The 16,824-nt window shown below is 43.2% G+C and overlaps 1 long non-coding RNA gene and 1 pseudogene across 1 annotated transcript; both read right to left on the bottom strand.

Annotated features, from left to right (window-relative positions):
- Positions 1 to 1,657: 1,657 nt before the first annotated feature.
- LOC125555550 (uncharacterized) lies at positions 1,658 to 2,526 on the bottom strand. Its single transcript, XR_007304756.2, has 2 exons — positions 2,439 to 2,526; positions 1,658 to 1,842 (listed from the first exon to the last, which is right to left on the bottom strand). It is a non-coding gene; the product is annotated as an uncharacterized LOC125555550 (long non-coding RNA).
- A 1,379-nt stretch (positions 2,527 to 3,905) lies between these two features.
- On the bottom strand, positions 3,906 to 16,039 carry LOC147967817 (uncharacterized; annotated as a pseudogene).
- Positions 16,040 to 16,824: the final 785 nt, after the last annotated feature.

Here is a 16,824-nt window from a genome sequence, read left to right as displayed (position 1 = left end):
TGACCTGGCAGTAACAATCGCAGAGGTGCTCCCCTTATGCCCTAGCCGAATTAACGGGAACGTAGGGCATAAATACAAGAGCCAGGCAACCTAGCTTGGCCAAAACTTAAGTCATATCGATGCATATAATGGTGAATAAAAGGTACATGCGGAAGTATAACACATGTGTTGGGAATGAAGCCCGTATGAATAAGCTTCTGTTAAAGAAGCCCCCAGGTATAATGAGCGCAGATAGCGCGTCAGTTGTGTGCAAACAAGACACAAATGGGCCCTTAAAGGCTGTGAGGGAAAAGAAGGGGGGAAGGAGAGAAATATAAGTTAGATAGTGTATGAAAAATGGACAGAGGAAGCAGACGAACACAGAGTCCGGCGCTAGGCTTAGAATATTTGGAGTCGGGCTGCGTTCCATGGGTTAGGCTCGAGTCGATTATCTGATGCATCACGCAGACGGTACGCTCCACCGGTCAGGACTTGGTTAATAATGAAGGGACCCTCCCATTTGGGCCTGAGTTTGTCCTTTTTCTTATCCGGCAGGTGTAGAACTAACTCGCCAACATTGCAAGTTTTGGCCCGTACTTCTCTGCTTTGGTATCTTCGAGCCTACTGTTGATAGAATGCAGAACGGGCTTTTGGCACGTCACACACCTCCTACAAGGCGTCCCAACTGTCCTGCCGATCGATCTCGGCTTCTCTTTATTCGTACATGCGCACGCGAGGTGAGTCATGAATTATATCGCAGGTCAGAACCGCCTCTGCGCCGTATACCATAAAGAATGGTGTGTATCCGGTAGTGCGATTCGGCGTGGTCCATCGCCCCCAGAGTACGGAGTCAAGCTCCTCTACCCAGTGCGTGTTAGATTCCTTGAGGGACCGCACTAATCTAGGTTTGATGCCGCTCATGATAAGACCATTTGCTCGCTCGACCTGACCGTTAGTTTGTGGGTGATAGACTGAAACATAATCGAGCTTGATTCCCATGTTTTTGCACCAGAGTTTTACCTCGTCGGCCGTAAAGTTCGTGCCGTTATCAGTGATGATGCTGTGGGGGACGCCGTAACGGTGTACGACCCCGGATATGAAGTCTATCACACTACAAGAAATATGTCAACTTGTGACCACCACTATTGGTCACTGAATGGTCACAAATTTCCATTTGTGACCTTTTTGTGACCAAAAACATAAGGTCAAAAGCTGGTCGTCATAAGCTGACTATAGCGACCTTTCTTCTGGAATGGTCGTAGACGTTTATGACCAAAATACGTCTACTATGGTGTTTTGGTCACTAGCAACGTCCCCAGGCCACGTAGGCATCCAGCGTGGCAATCTAACGTGGCACAAGATTCAGCCCGGTCCAATTCGATTTTCTACATGGGCCTAGCCCAACAATTCAGCCTATTTGTGTTTTTTTCGGTCAATTTTTGGTTCAGTTCATGGGCCAAGCCCAATATTGCAGCCTTTTTATTGTTGGGCCGTGGCCTTCTTACCATCAATTGATTTTTTATTTTTCAATCATTTTATTTTAGAGCTAGTCCCACTAGTCACAGGGGCCCCACATGTCAAAAATTTCAAAATATCTCAAATTATATTCATAAGTGGGGCATAAATTGGACCCGCTGGTCATGTTTACATTTCACATCTTTTTAACATGCATAATCACTATTTCAAATAGGACGGGACAAATATAATTCATCAAATAACACTACATTAGTCTTTTACAATCTGATACAATATTACAATTTACAGTCTACTACAGAACCAAAAAAACTCTTTGCTAAGTAGGGCTTCACTGATTCGCACTTGGCTTCATGGCTTCACACTCCAAAAAAATTAGGCCCAAAGCTCCTGTAAAAGAGTGAACAACTTCAATATTAGTGTACTTAGTGCTGAGGCCAGAACCAAACAACTTCGATATTACAATAGAAAGAAGTCTCAGGTTTATCAAGCATAACAAAACAGCAGTGTGACTGAAAACAAAAGAGGTCTCAGGTTTAGACTGAAAAGGAAGAGCTAGATATGCATGATGTCCCAGGTTTAAACAAAAGATCAAGAGCACAATTTCAACAAGAGATATATAGTCAGTCCAACTGAACAAAGGCTGGACAGTAGCATTATGAGTATTTAAGTGGAGATGTAGCAGACAATCAAATGAACATATTGTGCAGACCATGAATAAAATTAGGCAATCATCAATGGAGAGCGTCTAATGCTCCTAATGAAAAAAACAGATATGTTTAGCCAACCAAGAAGGAAACACTAACCAAACAGTGGCAATTTGAGGTGGTGAGCTAGATGAGGTACAAACTGAGATGACATTCAATCATCCGGTAACAAAAGAAGCTTACTAGCTAGCTAGTACACTAGAATGTGACCATCCAACATGCACACACGCATCATGCAGGAACATATATGAACATTTTCTGTAAGGGGGACATCAAGACCTTGCTTTGGAAGGACTAAAGAGCACTTGAACGAGTTTTGGTCATCAGGTGCTTCTTCACCATCAGGTTCATTTGTTGCTGCTGCTCACCCCCCTACTCCATCTACATGGACAAGAGCAAGTTAGTTGTTTGCATGGCATTCACTTAATAAAACTGCATGTATATTCATCTACATTACTTCTTCAGTATAGTACAGTACAAAGGACGGATGGGTTTGAGTTCAAATGTTTGCTTGCACATGTACTACTCATATACTTAGGCACATGGAAAAACAACTACAAGCAGGAACATGATGAGCCAGAACAAGCTAGTAAGACACTAGCAGTAGAGCAACCATAATATGAAGCAAACAGAGGAATCACAAGGTAATTCTACTAATTTCATTGAAACAATAGTGACAATTTTAGGCAGTGTGCTAGATGAGGTACAAACTGAGATGCCATTCAGTGAGATATAGTAAGAATGATTGTGGCAGCAGTAGATATAGTAAGAATGCGAAAGTACATTCAGTGCGAATTGTATTCTTCTAAGCTACCAACAGAGAAGCAGAAAACAGACGAACAGCCTGGCACTAACATATATAGCGCTGAGGCACTGGCTGCAGTACAAAAAGCACTCCAAATTCATATCTACTGGACCAATTCAGAACTATACAAGAGCCAGGTACAGAAGCAAGCACGGTATAGAAGCAAGCAAACAGTTTCATCAATGCATAGCTGTAGCAGATCACCAGGTATGGTGATCATAATTTACTGTTGTTTTTGCCTAGACATCACCTCCAAGTTAGAGAACCAGCCATGAACTTTGGTCATTTAACACATGTGGTAAACTATAAAATGATGAAAGCACTACTGTTGACAAATGTACTAGTAACATTCTTGTCATGCAAGCAGTCACAAACACCCCATATATATATTCCAGTCTGCGAGTTCAAAGACCTATATATGATTGCAGAACACTAGCATCTGTGTTGATTCAAACTTCATGTTGGCTGAGTGTGTTACTGATTCATCTACTGAATTTCACACTATACAAGAACAACAAAATCTCAGGGGCCTGAATTTTCTGCTAATCTAATTAAACAGGTACTGCCCACTTGGAGTAGTTTAGCTTACAGGCCACATCAAACCACCGAATCTTGGTGCAAGTAGTGCTAGACTATTAGTGTAGTAGATGCCACTCTTTGTTTACAGAAAAGAGCACAAAGCACCCAGGCTCTGAACTTGAAGCGATGAAACAACTACTATCTAGTTAATTACATGGGTAGACACACGGATACAACCGCCAGGATGAAGCAACATAAAATGGAACTAAGCTAGCACATGATGATGACACTACCAATCTAAGCTATTCAGTACTCAGACAACATAATTCCCACAAGCATACAACTGCAACATCACTAGAGCAACGGAAAGACCACTACAGGAACAAAACGCACAGGAGACGGGGGCTAGGAGGAGCGAAGCGTCACCGTGGGGTGCTGCTAGAGTCGATCGAGCCTGACAGCGAACAGAGACGGCGGGAGGACACGTTGACGGAGATGGAGCTTTGTCCGCGAAGCAGACGAAGTAGGGGAGGCCATGGCGAGGAGGCAAACGGCGGCAGCTCTTGGACTTGGGCGAGGCTTCGGCTCGGCGTCGCAGGAACGGCGAGGAGGGACTTGGCATCGGGGCGGCATGCTGCAAGGTCGGGGACGCGAGTGTCCATGGCGGCAGAGTGCACTATTTGAGACAAAGAGAGAAATTGAGATGTGTGAGAGAGAAAAGGGAGGAAGAAACGGAGCACGGGAAGAAGGGTGTCACTCATCTGCTAGCTCCGGCAAGCTGTGGCTGGTGGTCGCCGGCGGCGGCGTGCAAAATCACAGGAGGAGCTCCTCTCGTGGGGCTCATGTGCGGGGAATCGTGGGAGGAGGCTGTGAGGACGGGCACACTTGGGCGCTCGCTCGATCTCCTCGGGCAAAGAGGTGGCTGGGAGATGCGGGGAGGGGAGGGAGGACGGCGAGGTCAGGGGTGGGTGGGAGAGGACTGGATCAGGAGGGGGGCGGGTACGGGGAGGAGGTGGCGGCGGCGGGGAGATTGGGAGCAGGCGATGGATGGATCTGATCTAGGGTTTGGGCTGCGGGGGGTTATCTCTTTTTCTTTTTTTTCCGTAGATAGATGGATGGATGGATGTAGGATGGATATATGGATGGATGGATGGATGGATGGGTGCCATGTCATCGATCCGTGGGAAGAGTTTTGATTGGTTCGAAAAAACAGTGATTTAAAATAGTTTCTAAGTACGAAAAATTGAGGGATTTTGTGAAGTAACTATCAAAACTATTTTGCAAAAGGGCATCACACAAATTTTCACTCAAGTTAAACCACATTTTATGGGTGAGCACCAATTTGTATGTATTTCTGATCTTTCTATCTATTTTTAATCATTTTTTGAGTGCCCAAAATGAGTTTTTTTGTGAAGAACCTATCATATATTTGTTGTGAAATTGGACCAAATAATTTTTATAAAGTATTAGGCCATATTTAATGTAAAATTGACCAAATGGTTGGGTGTCAAGTGTTTTGATGCACCTCTCCTGAAAAAGACAAATTTCTGCCAATTCCGCTGGAACCGGGTCAAATTCGAACTGCAGCTGCCTCATAGTTTGTGCTTTATTTTTTCCAAAAATCCTTTCTAGGTACATAAGTATCTATTTAATCAGAGAAACATCAAAAGTTTTCCAAGATTCAATCACTAGCTAGGAACGGTCAAGCCCACCGTTTTGACCGCTTTTTGAAACGGGCATAAAAAATTCAAAAAAATCAAAAAATTGGAAAACCTTCGCATTGTGTCAATATATGTGACCAAGTTTCCAGAAAAATAATAAACTTCTAATATGGCAATTATTTAAAAAAAGTGTTCACAGAAATGAGCTATCATGCATGAAGATTCATGGCTTTCAAGCCAAATGATCAATCTTATGGCCACATTCATGGCATAGTTTGTTCAAATGATCTCATATTGTGCACAAGGGTGCATCTTGGAATTCCAAACAATGTTGCCTAAGGAAGTTTTCATTTTCTTTGCACGGAAAATTCATTTTCCATTTTTCGAGTGCCCAAAAGGAGGTTTTTTGTGAAGGACCTACCAAATAATTGTTGCAAAAATGGACCAAATCAATTTTATAAAATACTAGGACATATATAATGCACAATTAACCAAATGGTTGGGTGAAAAAAGTTTTGATCCACCTCTGGTGAAAAAGACAAATTGTCGTCGGTTTAGTTGGAAACAGGTCAAATTTGAACTGTAGCTGCCTCGTAGTTTGCTCTTTATTTTTTTCAATAATCATTTCTAGGTACATAAGTATCTATTTAATCAGAGAAACACCAAAAAAATTCCAAGATTCAACCACTAGCTAGGAACAGTCAAGCCCGCCGTTTTGACCGCATTTTGAAACAGGAATAATAAATTAAAAAAATCAAAAAATTGGAAAACCTTCGCATTGTGTCAATATATGTGACCAAGTTTCCAGAAAAAATAATAAACTTGTAATATGGCAATTATTTTAAAAAAGTGTTCACAGAAATGAGCTATCATGCATCAAGATTCATGGCTTTCAAGCCAAATGATCAATCTTATGGCCACATTCATTGCATAGTTTGTTCAAATGATCTCATATTGTGCACAAGGGTGCATCTTGGAATTCCAAACAATGTTGCCTAAGGAAGTTTTCATTTTCTTTGCACGGAAAATTCATTTTCCATTTTTCGAGTGCCCGAAATGAGGTTTTTTTGTGAAGGACCTACCATATATTTGTTGCAAAATTGTACCAAATCATTTTTATAAAATACTAGGACATATTTAATGCACAATTGACAAAATGGTTGGGTGTCAAAAGTTTTGATCCACCTCTGGTGAAAAACACAAATTCCCGCCGATTCAGCTGGAAGCGGGTCAAATTTGAACTGCAGCTGCCTCATAGTTTGCTATTTGTTTTTTCAAAAAATAATTTCTAGGTACATAAGTATCTATTTAATCAGAGAAACACCAAAAAAATCCAATGTTCAAGCACTAGCTAGGAACGGTCAAGCCCGCCGTTTTGACCGCATTTTGAAACGGGCATAAAAAATTAAAAAAAATCAAAAAAATGGAAAACCTTCGCATTGTGTCATTATATGTGAACAACTTTCCAGGAAAAATAATAAAATTGTAATACAGTAAATATTTTAAAAAAGTGTTCTCAGAAATGAGCTATCAAGTGTGAAGATTCATGGCTTTCAAGCCAAATGATCAATCTTATGGCCACATTCATGGCATAGTTTGTTCAAATGATCTCATATTGTGCACAAGGGTGCATATTGGAATGGCAAACAATGTTTCCTAAGGAAGTTTTCATTTTCATTGGACGAAAAAACCATTTTCCATTTTTCAAGTGCCCGAAAGGAGGTTTTTTTGTGAAGGAACTACCAAATAATTGTTGCAAAATTGGACCAAATCATTTTTATAAAATACTAGGCCATATTTAATGCACAATTTACAAAATGGTTGGGTGTAAATTTTTTTGGTCCACCTCTTGTGAAGAAGACAAATTTCCGCCGATTCAGCTTGAAGCGGTTCAAATTTGAACTGTAGCTGCCTCATAGTTTGCTATTTATTTTTTCCAAAAATCATTTATATTTACATAAGGACCTATTTAATCATAAATACATGGTTTGGTGGCGATACGTCGAGGTTTGGGCAGTGGCCGAGGGCCCCGACTCTAGAGCGTGTAAACTCGCATGCCCGTCGCGTGGTCACCGCGTGATCGTAATGTTGCCATGTCTTCTGGGCGGCCTAGGCATGTCTAGTGGGTTGGGCACTCCCCAGGTTGGTGCTAGGAAGAAAATTACAACATAAGATTCTCACGAGGAGACCGATCGATGCTCAAACATGAATTAGCAACCAAGTGTTTGATTAGCGGTATGGGAAATGCACATGGCCAATGGGCGTGAGTTTTGGCTGAGGATGATCATCTACTAAGGAGAATGTCTTCAGAAATTTTTAGCTCAAAAGGAGGATCCTAGGTGGTACTTGCTTTGCAAAGTACCACGCTGGACAAAAATATGAATGTTGAAGCTGGGCTCAAAATTATGAATGGAGTGAGCTGAAATTTTGTGGAGGATGGTTATTTGGGCATAGGAAAGCATTGTAGAAAATTGATACCATTTGGACATGCCAAAGTAGTACTTCCTTCACAATGCTCTTCTATGGACAAAAACTTGGGAAAACTAATGAGAGAGATTGGATGAATGAAATGAGCTCAAAATTGGTGTAGGTAAGTTACTTAGGTATGGTCATGCGCTGGTAAATTTTCAGATCATTTGGGTAAGCCTAGCTAGTACTTACTCCACAAAGCTTCTCTCGAGGTAGAAACTTTGGAAATTTCCCGAGATAGATTTACTAGGAAAATTGTGCTGAATATTATCATGTGGCAATGATTTGGGTACAGAAGAGTGCCCGAAAAGTTTGAGGGTAATAGGAGGGGTCTATATAACACTTGCTTTGCAACGTGCCAATTTGGCCATAAAATATAAATTGAACCTGGGCTCAAATAGATGATTTGACTGAGCTGCAATTTGAGGAGGGTGATAATTTGGGCGTCTGAGCGACACCACATAAAGGGCTTAAGGAGAAATGCCACAGTCGGGCGTCTGAGCGACACCACATAAAGGGCTTAAGGAGAAATGCCACAGTCGGGCGTCTATGCGACACCACATAAAGGGCTTAAAAGAAATGCCACAGTCGGGCGTCTAAGCGACACCACATAAAGGGCTTAAAAGAAATGTCACAGTCGGGCGTCTAAGCGACACCACATAAAGGGCTTAAAAGAAATGCCACAGTCGGGCGTCTAAGCGACACCACATAAAGGGCTTAAAAGAAATGCCACAGTCGGGCGTCTGAACGACACCACATAAAGGGTTTATAAAAATAAATAATCACAATACATATCCAGGAGGTAGAACCATCCCAGGGATACTCGATAATACAATTAACGCAACGGGTTAGTCCATTATAAAATAATAATCATGGTTCTCACAAGACACCAGTCGGTATCCAAGTTTGGTTTAACAATTTCACCTCCGTAGACTGACACTAAGACCAACACTTGACCCATCCCAGACTGTAATCCTTAACCATGGACACGGCTATACGAATAGGTTTAATCTCTGAAGAGGGTGTACTCTTTACCCACGAGTAACGGATTCCTTTAGTCCATCGGGACTAATTCCGTCTACAGCCTTTTAGTAGAAAACACGCCTAACTTGCACACACCAGCTTAACTCATCGGTGTCTGGAATCACCCACGACACTTGCTAAGCAAAACTCTAAGTGGGGAGGCTACAACCTCGCGTGGCATGGGATCAAATTTATATCGCACGCTTTAAGGGGTGGCCTCCCCTCTCGGTCTCAACCGGAAACACCCATGCCCCCGGACCAGGTGGCATGCCTACCGGCTACAACCGATATCTTCCACCATGGCCTCTCTGTACGGTGTGTGCTTGAAAGGGGTTGACGACTTACTGAACCATACCCTACCTGCGGCAGGGACAAGTGGTAGTACGAGGCAAGTATGGGGGTTACTGGAACAAGACTCGGTCTACGGTCGACTCAGGAGGTTTATAAGCTCCCTGCATGACATGTAACAAATATATTTCAATCAACAAAATCACCACTGAATATACCTTACCATGCCATCCCGGTCATAACCGTCCCGACGGGGACCGGCGACAAGCTCACGCCTACCCAAGGCCGGGGCTTTCCCGGATTCCTTTCCGGCATGCATGCAAGGCACATGAGGATGATTGCCATCACAATAATATTCATTTCCAACAGCAAGGAAATCACTAATATGCTTCCATGCAAATGATCATGTCACATGAAATAACAAGACCTCTGAAATAAGGTGGTGTTATAAACGTGTCAAATAACACACCAAAAACATTATGCCAGGGTTCAGAATGCTTGCCTTTAATGGTGTGGAGAGGTGGGGGTGCTCTCCAAAATTTTTGAAAGCTTCCTTCTCTCCCAAAAATCCTATTTCCAAAAATATGCAAATAACACATATTTCAAAAACAGTACAAAAATGTTGTTTGGAAAATTTTGAAATAAATCTTAAAATAAACTAGACCAAATTTGAGGAAGGTAGGAAAAAGAATCAACCCATTTGGAGTTATATTTAAAAAGTTATAGCCAGTCAAAGTTCTGGTCAAATCTGTTTTTAATAAAAATAGAAAAAGAAAACGTTTCAAACGAGATTACGCTTTCGGTGCAGAGAAAACGTAATTGCGCCCTTTACGCCTCCACTTAACCACGTGGACCGGCGCTGGGTCTCTGACGGTGGGCCCGCCTGGCCCACTGGTCAGGTTTGACCAGTCGCCCGCGTCGTCTCCCTCCTCTGCCCGAGTGGAGCGGGGCTCCGGCGATCATCGCCGGCGAACGGTGGCTCCGTTCGGAAAGCTGAGGCCACCAGCAGATTAAGGGGGCCGAGGTGGTTACTCCGGTAGTCGTAGGGTCGTCGGAGGTGGAGAATATCGCCGGCGGCGAGCTCCACGGTCGAGGCAAGCTTCGGGAGCAAGGTGGATTTGGGGCTACGGTGGTTCCCGATCAAAATCGAGTAGGGGGATGGGTTCACGGGAGGATGAGGAGGTTTCTGGCAAAGAGAATGGAGAGGGGGAGGCTCTGGAGGCACCGGCAGGGCCTGGGCAGTGGCGGCGGCTGCAGTCGCCGGAGACTGGGTAGAAAACCTCCCCGCGTCGATTGCGAGTTGGGGAAGCACTACTGGGGTGGCTTGACGCTCCCCTGTGTGAAAACGGGCTTGGGGCTTCCTTAAATAGGCGAGTCGAGGCTGTCAAGCGGCAGCCGTGGATGAGCTCATCGGCGACCGTCTTTCTGTAGCTGCAGGGCATCGTGGCGGCGACGAGCGCTAGCGGATATGGCTGCGGATGAGCTCGCGTTGCTCCAGGGGCCAGGTGGCGAGCGGGAGGGGCTTGGGCGGCACTGCCCGTGGCTGGAGCCACTGCGGACGCCGGTGTGCCGCCAAGAATGCCCTGGCGGCAGCGCTGTAGCGTGCCAGGGTGGCTTGGCGCGTTGCTGCGAGGCGGGGAGTGCGTGGCGAGGTGCTGCCGTGTGGGCCAAAGCCAGGGGGCAGCGTGTCGGCTCGGGCGCGGCATCGTGCAATACGCGCGCTCTGGGCGCGTCCAGTGCACACACGGGAGATGTTCGACACAATGCCACGGCATGCTACAGGTCGCAGGTGAGGTAGGGGTTTACCAGATCGAGGTTAGGAGCAACTGGGAGTCTAGTGGACATGCTAGTTTGATCAGAGGTGCAAGCTCACAGTGTAATGCCAAAACTCATGTCAAAACTAGTCATGCCTACAGGGTGCTTGATAGAATGCCACATGCACCTAGGCAACTCTTGGGGTGGCCAAAACTTCCAGATTGGGGTCTCTTTAGATGTACAAGAGGGTGGTGAGGTTAGTTGGCCAAAAGAAGAAACTTGTTAGTGCAAGTTTTGCAAAACTTCAATTCTGGATAGGAAATAAATGACATTATTTCATGAACCAAAAATATGCCAATGGATGCATGCTTCTGGACTTAATGGTTTGGTAGGGCTGTCTACAAGTAGGAAAAAGAATCAAGATCTAAAGAGCAAGCAAGAATATGGTTGCTGTACAAACAATCAAGTTGGTCCAGAATGAAAGTGAGGTTGATTCACTCAAAACTTGCAAATAACATCACTTGGTTTTTGCATAAAGTTGAATCATAGGCTATTACCATCATCCCATAATTTTGGTGGAGGCTAGAAGATATTATTTAAGTGGGTTGAAGTTCAAAATTGCCCACTGGACCAGAGAAGAAAAATGGGTGTGGAGCTCAAAATATTTCATGAAATAAAGATGTTTCTGCACAAAAGTTATTTAATAACATCACATGACATCTCCAAATTTTGGTTGAAATTTTAAGTCAATTTATCAAATGGTGGTAGTTCAAATATGGCCATATAACCTTGAAAAACCATTTTTCAAGAAAATAAAGATTAAGCAAATTAATTATATAATTAGTTATATTAAATAAGGAAAAGTTTCCCTTGAGAGATTAAATAAGTCCAAAAACACATTTGAAAAGTTTTCTCTTTGGGAAAAACTGATCATAATAGGGAAGGAAAAGATTAAAAAAATCAAAATGGAGCTGAGAAATTCAAAGTTTTAATTCCTGGCAAAATTTTAATGTAATAAAACAAGGCCAAAATTTTTGGGGTGTCACACTACCGTTATCGAACACTCTTGAAAGTAGTGTCGCAGCTTTCGGGATGCCAAGAATACCGCATATGCTACCTTTTGGTAATGCGGGTACCGTGACTTGCATGGAGTAAGGAATTTATGTCCGTCCGTTTCTCGTTCGACGACGAGCACTGCGCTCACAACTTGATGAGTTGCCGCAATGTATAATAGCATTGGTTCGCCAATGTTTGGCGTGGCCAAGACTGGGTTGGTTGCCAATATGGCTTTTATTTCTTCCAGTCCGGCTGTGGCGGCATCCGTCCACTCGAAGTGTTCGGTGTGCCAAAGGAGGCGATAAAGGGGTAATGCCTTTTCTCCCAGGCGGGAGATGAAGCGGCTTAGAGCCGCTATGCATCCAGTCAATTTTTTTATTTGTTTGATGTCCTTTGGGATATCCAATTGTGACAGATCTCGGATCTTGGCCAGATTTTCTTCAATTCCTCTGCCGGATACAATGAAGCCCAAGAACTTTCCGGCTGGTACGCCGAAAACACATTTTTCCGGGTTGAGCTTCATGTCATATGTTCGGAGGTTATCGAACGTGAGTCTCAAGTTGTCTACTAGAGATTCGACATGTTTGGTTTTGATGACCACGTCATCTACGTATGCCTCCACTGTTTTGCCGATCTGGTTTGCCAGACATGTCTGAATCATGCGCTGATATGTTGCGCCGGCGTTTTTGAGCCCAAAGGGCATTGTGTTGAAGCAGAAGGGGCCGTACGGTGTGATGAATGCCGTTGCCGATTGGTCTGGCTCCGGCATCTTAATTTGATGGTAGCCGGAGTATGCGTCAAGGAAACACAATGAATTGTTTCCTGCGGTAGCGTCGATGATTTGATCGATGCGGGGGTGGGGTAAGGGATCCTTTGGGCAAGCCTTGTTGAGGTCCTTAAAATCGACGCACAGGCGCCAGGATTTGTCCTTTTTTGGTACCATCACCAGGTTTCACTACAAGAAATCTGTTAATACATGACGGTCATCATCCGTCACAGACCAACAAAAAACTGTCATGGGTGCCCACCCATGACGGACTTAAAATCTGTCATGTATATCGCGTCATAATTTGACATTGTACTAACCATGACGGATCTTGGCCGTCATGGATCTGCTCGAGGCCCGCCCAAGGCCCAAATCATTGTGACGGAATAAACCATCATGCAACGACGCCACATAGGATCATCAATTAAGCAACTAGATTGACGTGGCTGCCAACGTGGACATCTATTTTTTGTCATAGAAACCATCATCGATTTAAGCAAAATTTAAATTTAGTTCAGCCCATTAGCCTATTTAATTCGGCCTAATTTTCACCAAGTACATTTTTAAGCTTAATGCATTACAGAAATCATAATGCAAACTTTGGCCCAAGACAAAAGTATTTCCAAAGTTTCATTCAACCATCGAGAGGTATCTACAACATAGTAGTTTACAAAAACCTCCATAAAATGGTAATTTTACAACATAGCTTAACAAAATATCACTCAAAAAAATTAAGAAATAGTACAATCCAGTTCACACAAACTATACATTTAAACTATTGAAGTAGTTATTCATGTTCTTGCCGTCGACTCTCCTGATGGACGCTATCTATCACGTCATGCAGATTGTGATGGGCAGCGCCAATTAGCCCGCTATGCAATCATACCTAGCATATTTACAAGACCGTTAGATATTTGTAGATATGAATAGATAGATGTAAGAGAAGTGCAACAAATTTAAAAAATAGATCACGTGTTGTCCAAAATTCTTAGATCTTACACTAGCATAGTATTTGCTACATATAAGTATCATGTAGATCTGTATTAATTAACACAACCAAGTAATGAGTAAACAATGAAATGCTAAGTACTTTGCATATCGTCCAAACAAGAAACAGAAAAACACTTGTCTCACAAAGGGGGACAATACATAATGCAGTGCACAAGATTCATTCAATTGTCATATGTCCAATGCTCCCTGATGATATGTTATGAAGATACAGGAAGGGATAGTTATGCGTTGAGAAGACAAACAGCTACATACATCTACAGTTGTCCAGTTGTACAATATTTTTCTAGTGCAGTGAGTAGGAATGGATCAACTTTTCAATACTTATTGAATGGCGCCTTTGGGTACCACCGATTTTCATAAATTATGTTAAGCAACCACAGAATCTACCCTGTTAGAGCATTAAGAAAGCATATATGCCCTGAAGAACAATGTCCACATCTTGTTGAGACTTGATAGTTGAAACTTAGAACAAAAAAAGAAATACTAAAAATAAAATCAAAAGGCTATGACGGACACAGCAATTGACCTATCTAAGAATGTTGACATTTTGCCCATACATTTCTCTTGCAGCCACAAGAGATCATCAGCAGTTAAGTATACAGCTGAAAAATTTGTATTCGACTGGAACGATAATAAAGCAATAAGTGGAGATGCAAAATTACCAGCAGTGGTGAGGTGATACGTTTCTCACAGCCAGGACAACACCACCCTTAGTCTTCAAGGCGCTAGTAGTGGAACCAAACTACAATCCATAGCAGAAAGATCAACATCATAAACGTGGCTTACATGTAGCGAGGAGCACACAAATCTCAGCACCAAAATCTAAAGGTCTGCAGTCCCATCCTAATTGTCCAACATCAGTCTCCACAAATCTGGGTGTTGAGAAAACTATATATCAACCTGGGTGTCCATGAGATAGACCTGGGCAAAGCAACTGACAAAAATTAGTATACTGTTAAACTAAAACTTTTGACAGAGAATTATTATTGACACAAAGAAGAATTTCATTGGAGGCCAAAGTGCAATGAAAACACCAATATTGTTATTTGCTGCAAACAAAAATCAAAATTTTTGAAGCTGCAGATTATTACACTATCTCATTATCTTTGTGTGCCTCTAAATCTCCAAAGCTGCCGATTGCTACACTTTCATTATTTCATTTTAGAGCCTCAATCATGTTGAGTGTATTAGCTTAGTGGTGCATCTTGTGCCTCCCCCTCCAGGTCAGGGAGCAGCTTATTCGGTGGTAAAATTGTGTGCCTCTCCCCCTCCCTCTCAGCTTTTGTAGATGGAAGGAAGTTACTTCTAAAGCTTGCTGTGGTATGTCGAATTTCATAAGTTTCAAACAAGACCATATACCAACATATATTGCAAAAATGTGACTTGAATGTCACACGCACACACCAAAAAACGTCCAGCATTAATTCAGATAGGAACATGTACAGATATATGCAGGAAAACAAATTCATGATTACCGATCAGTATTAAGCGAGGCATTGTCAGAACTAAGAAATACTACCTCAGTTTAGCCTACAAAAAACGCATTATATTTTGAAATGGAGGTAGTGTATCTGAACTTATCAGAACCTTAACAATACACTAAAGCCGAAGGAGATTTTTTTACCGAATGTAAGCATTGATATTTGATCCTAATAGCAACAAAGATGAGTACATCTAACTTAGACAAGTTCTGCTGCAAATAAAAATGCACACTGGTATACTGTATCAAACAGCCACTTCTCAGTGAAGAACATACACAACGTCAATTATTAGTTTGCAACTATGCCAGGGAGTAAAGTGGTAAATAATATAAAAATATATAGAGATATGCCAGATTTATAACAACAAAAAGGAGAAGAACACTAATATGCTTTATTCATCACTGGCATGGTCTAATTTTTTGTTAGGGACTGAACGTGAACTACCACACAACTTGTCTTCTTCTGCAGACATATCTTTTAGGAAGATATGTTTTATTTTAGTGTTTTTAAACCATATATACGACAAATACAAATAAAAAATTTGTATCAATAAGAAAACACTTACACAAATTTAGGATTTTATACAGTTCTTGGCTGCTTGCCTTCACTTCCGAAGTGCCGATGGCGCTGCTTGTGCTAGCCAAGAGGGATGGTCGTGGTGGTTCAGATGGTGGACTTCCCTGGATGTTAGGTGCGTGTGTGCACCTGCAAGATGAAGGAAATCAATCATGCAAGCACGCAACCCATCACCAAGCAACCACGTATGTACTATGAAACAACAAGCACGCATGTACTACGGCAGCAGCAAGCACACATGTAGTATGTCAGTAAGAAGCAAGCGCCAAGCGGACAAGACGACCACGACAAGCAGCAGCACGAGAGGACCTGGAGGTGAGCAGTGGTTGGGACGAAGTTACCTTGCTGGCAAGTGGCAACGAGGGCGGCGACAAAGCGACTCCACGCAGCGGCAAGGCGATTCCATGCGGCGGCGGCACGCTCATGCGGTCACCATCGATCCAATCTGCTTGCTCTAAAAAAATCGGCATCGAGGAGAAGGGAGAGAGGAGCGAATCTAGGTGGGGATAGAGAAGGGAGAGAGGGGCGAATCTAGGTGGGGATCAAGTAGGAGTTAGGAGGAGTGACAAGACGAGGGGGTCGCGGCGGAGGGGGAGAGAGATTGGGGAAGAAGTGTCTTAGGGTTAGGTTTTATATACGAGGTTGGGTTTGGGCGGGCTTTTGTGGGCTTGTGGGCTGTACTAGGTCATCCATGACAGTTTTTGAATTTGTCATGAGAAATCCGTCATGTATTAACAGATTTCTTGTAGTGTTTGCTTGCCAGTCCGGATGTTTTATTTCTCTTAGGTTCGGAGAAACGCCGAAGAGCCTACTTGACTGGCTTGAATCCTTTTAGAATATTTAGGCTGTGCTCGGCCAGCCTGCGTGGGATTCCTGGCAGGTCTGAAGGGTGCCAGGCAAAAATGTCCCAGTTCTCACATAGGAACTCTCGTAGTGCGGCGTCTACATCAGGGTTTAATTGTGCCCCGATGGAAGCTGTTTTTGTAGGGTCCGTTGGATGGACTTGGAATTTAACCATTTCGTCCGCTGGTTTAAAGGAGGTGGACTTGGATCTTTTATCGAGTATCACATCGTCCCTGTTCACCATGGAGCGCAGCGCAGTCAGTTCCTCAGCCGCTAGGGCTTCGGATAGTGCCTTGAGGGCCAGTGCGGCTGTCTTATTTTCGGCGCGGAGTGCTATGTCCGGATCACTAGCAAGAGTGATGATTCCGTTGGGCCCGGGCATTTTGAGTTTCATGTACCCATAATGGGGTAT

Source organism: Triticum urartu, chromosome 5A (assembly GCF_056163025.1).
Source record: "Triticum urartu cultivar PI428250 chromosome 5A, HENAU_Tu73, whole genome shotgun sequence".
NCBI classification, from domain to species: Eukaryota; Viridiplantae; Streptophyta; class Magnoliopsida; order Poales; family Poaceae; genus Triticum; species Triticum urartu.
This window is presented reverse-complemented; position numbering and strand designations above follow the sequence as displayed.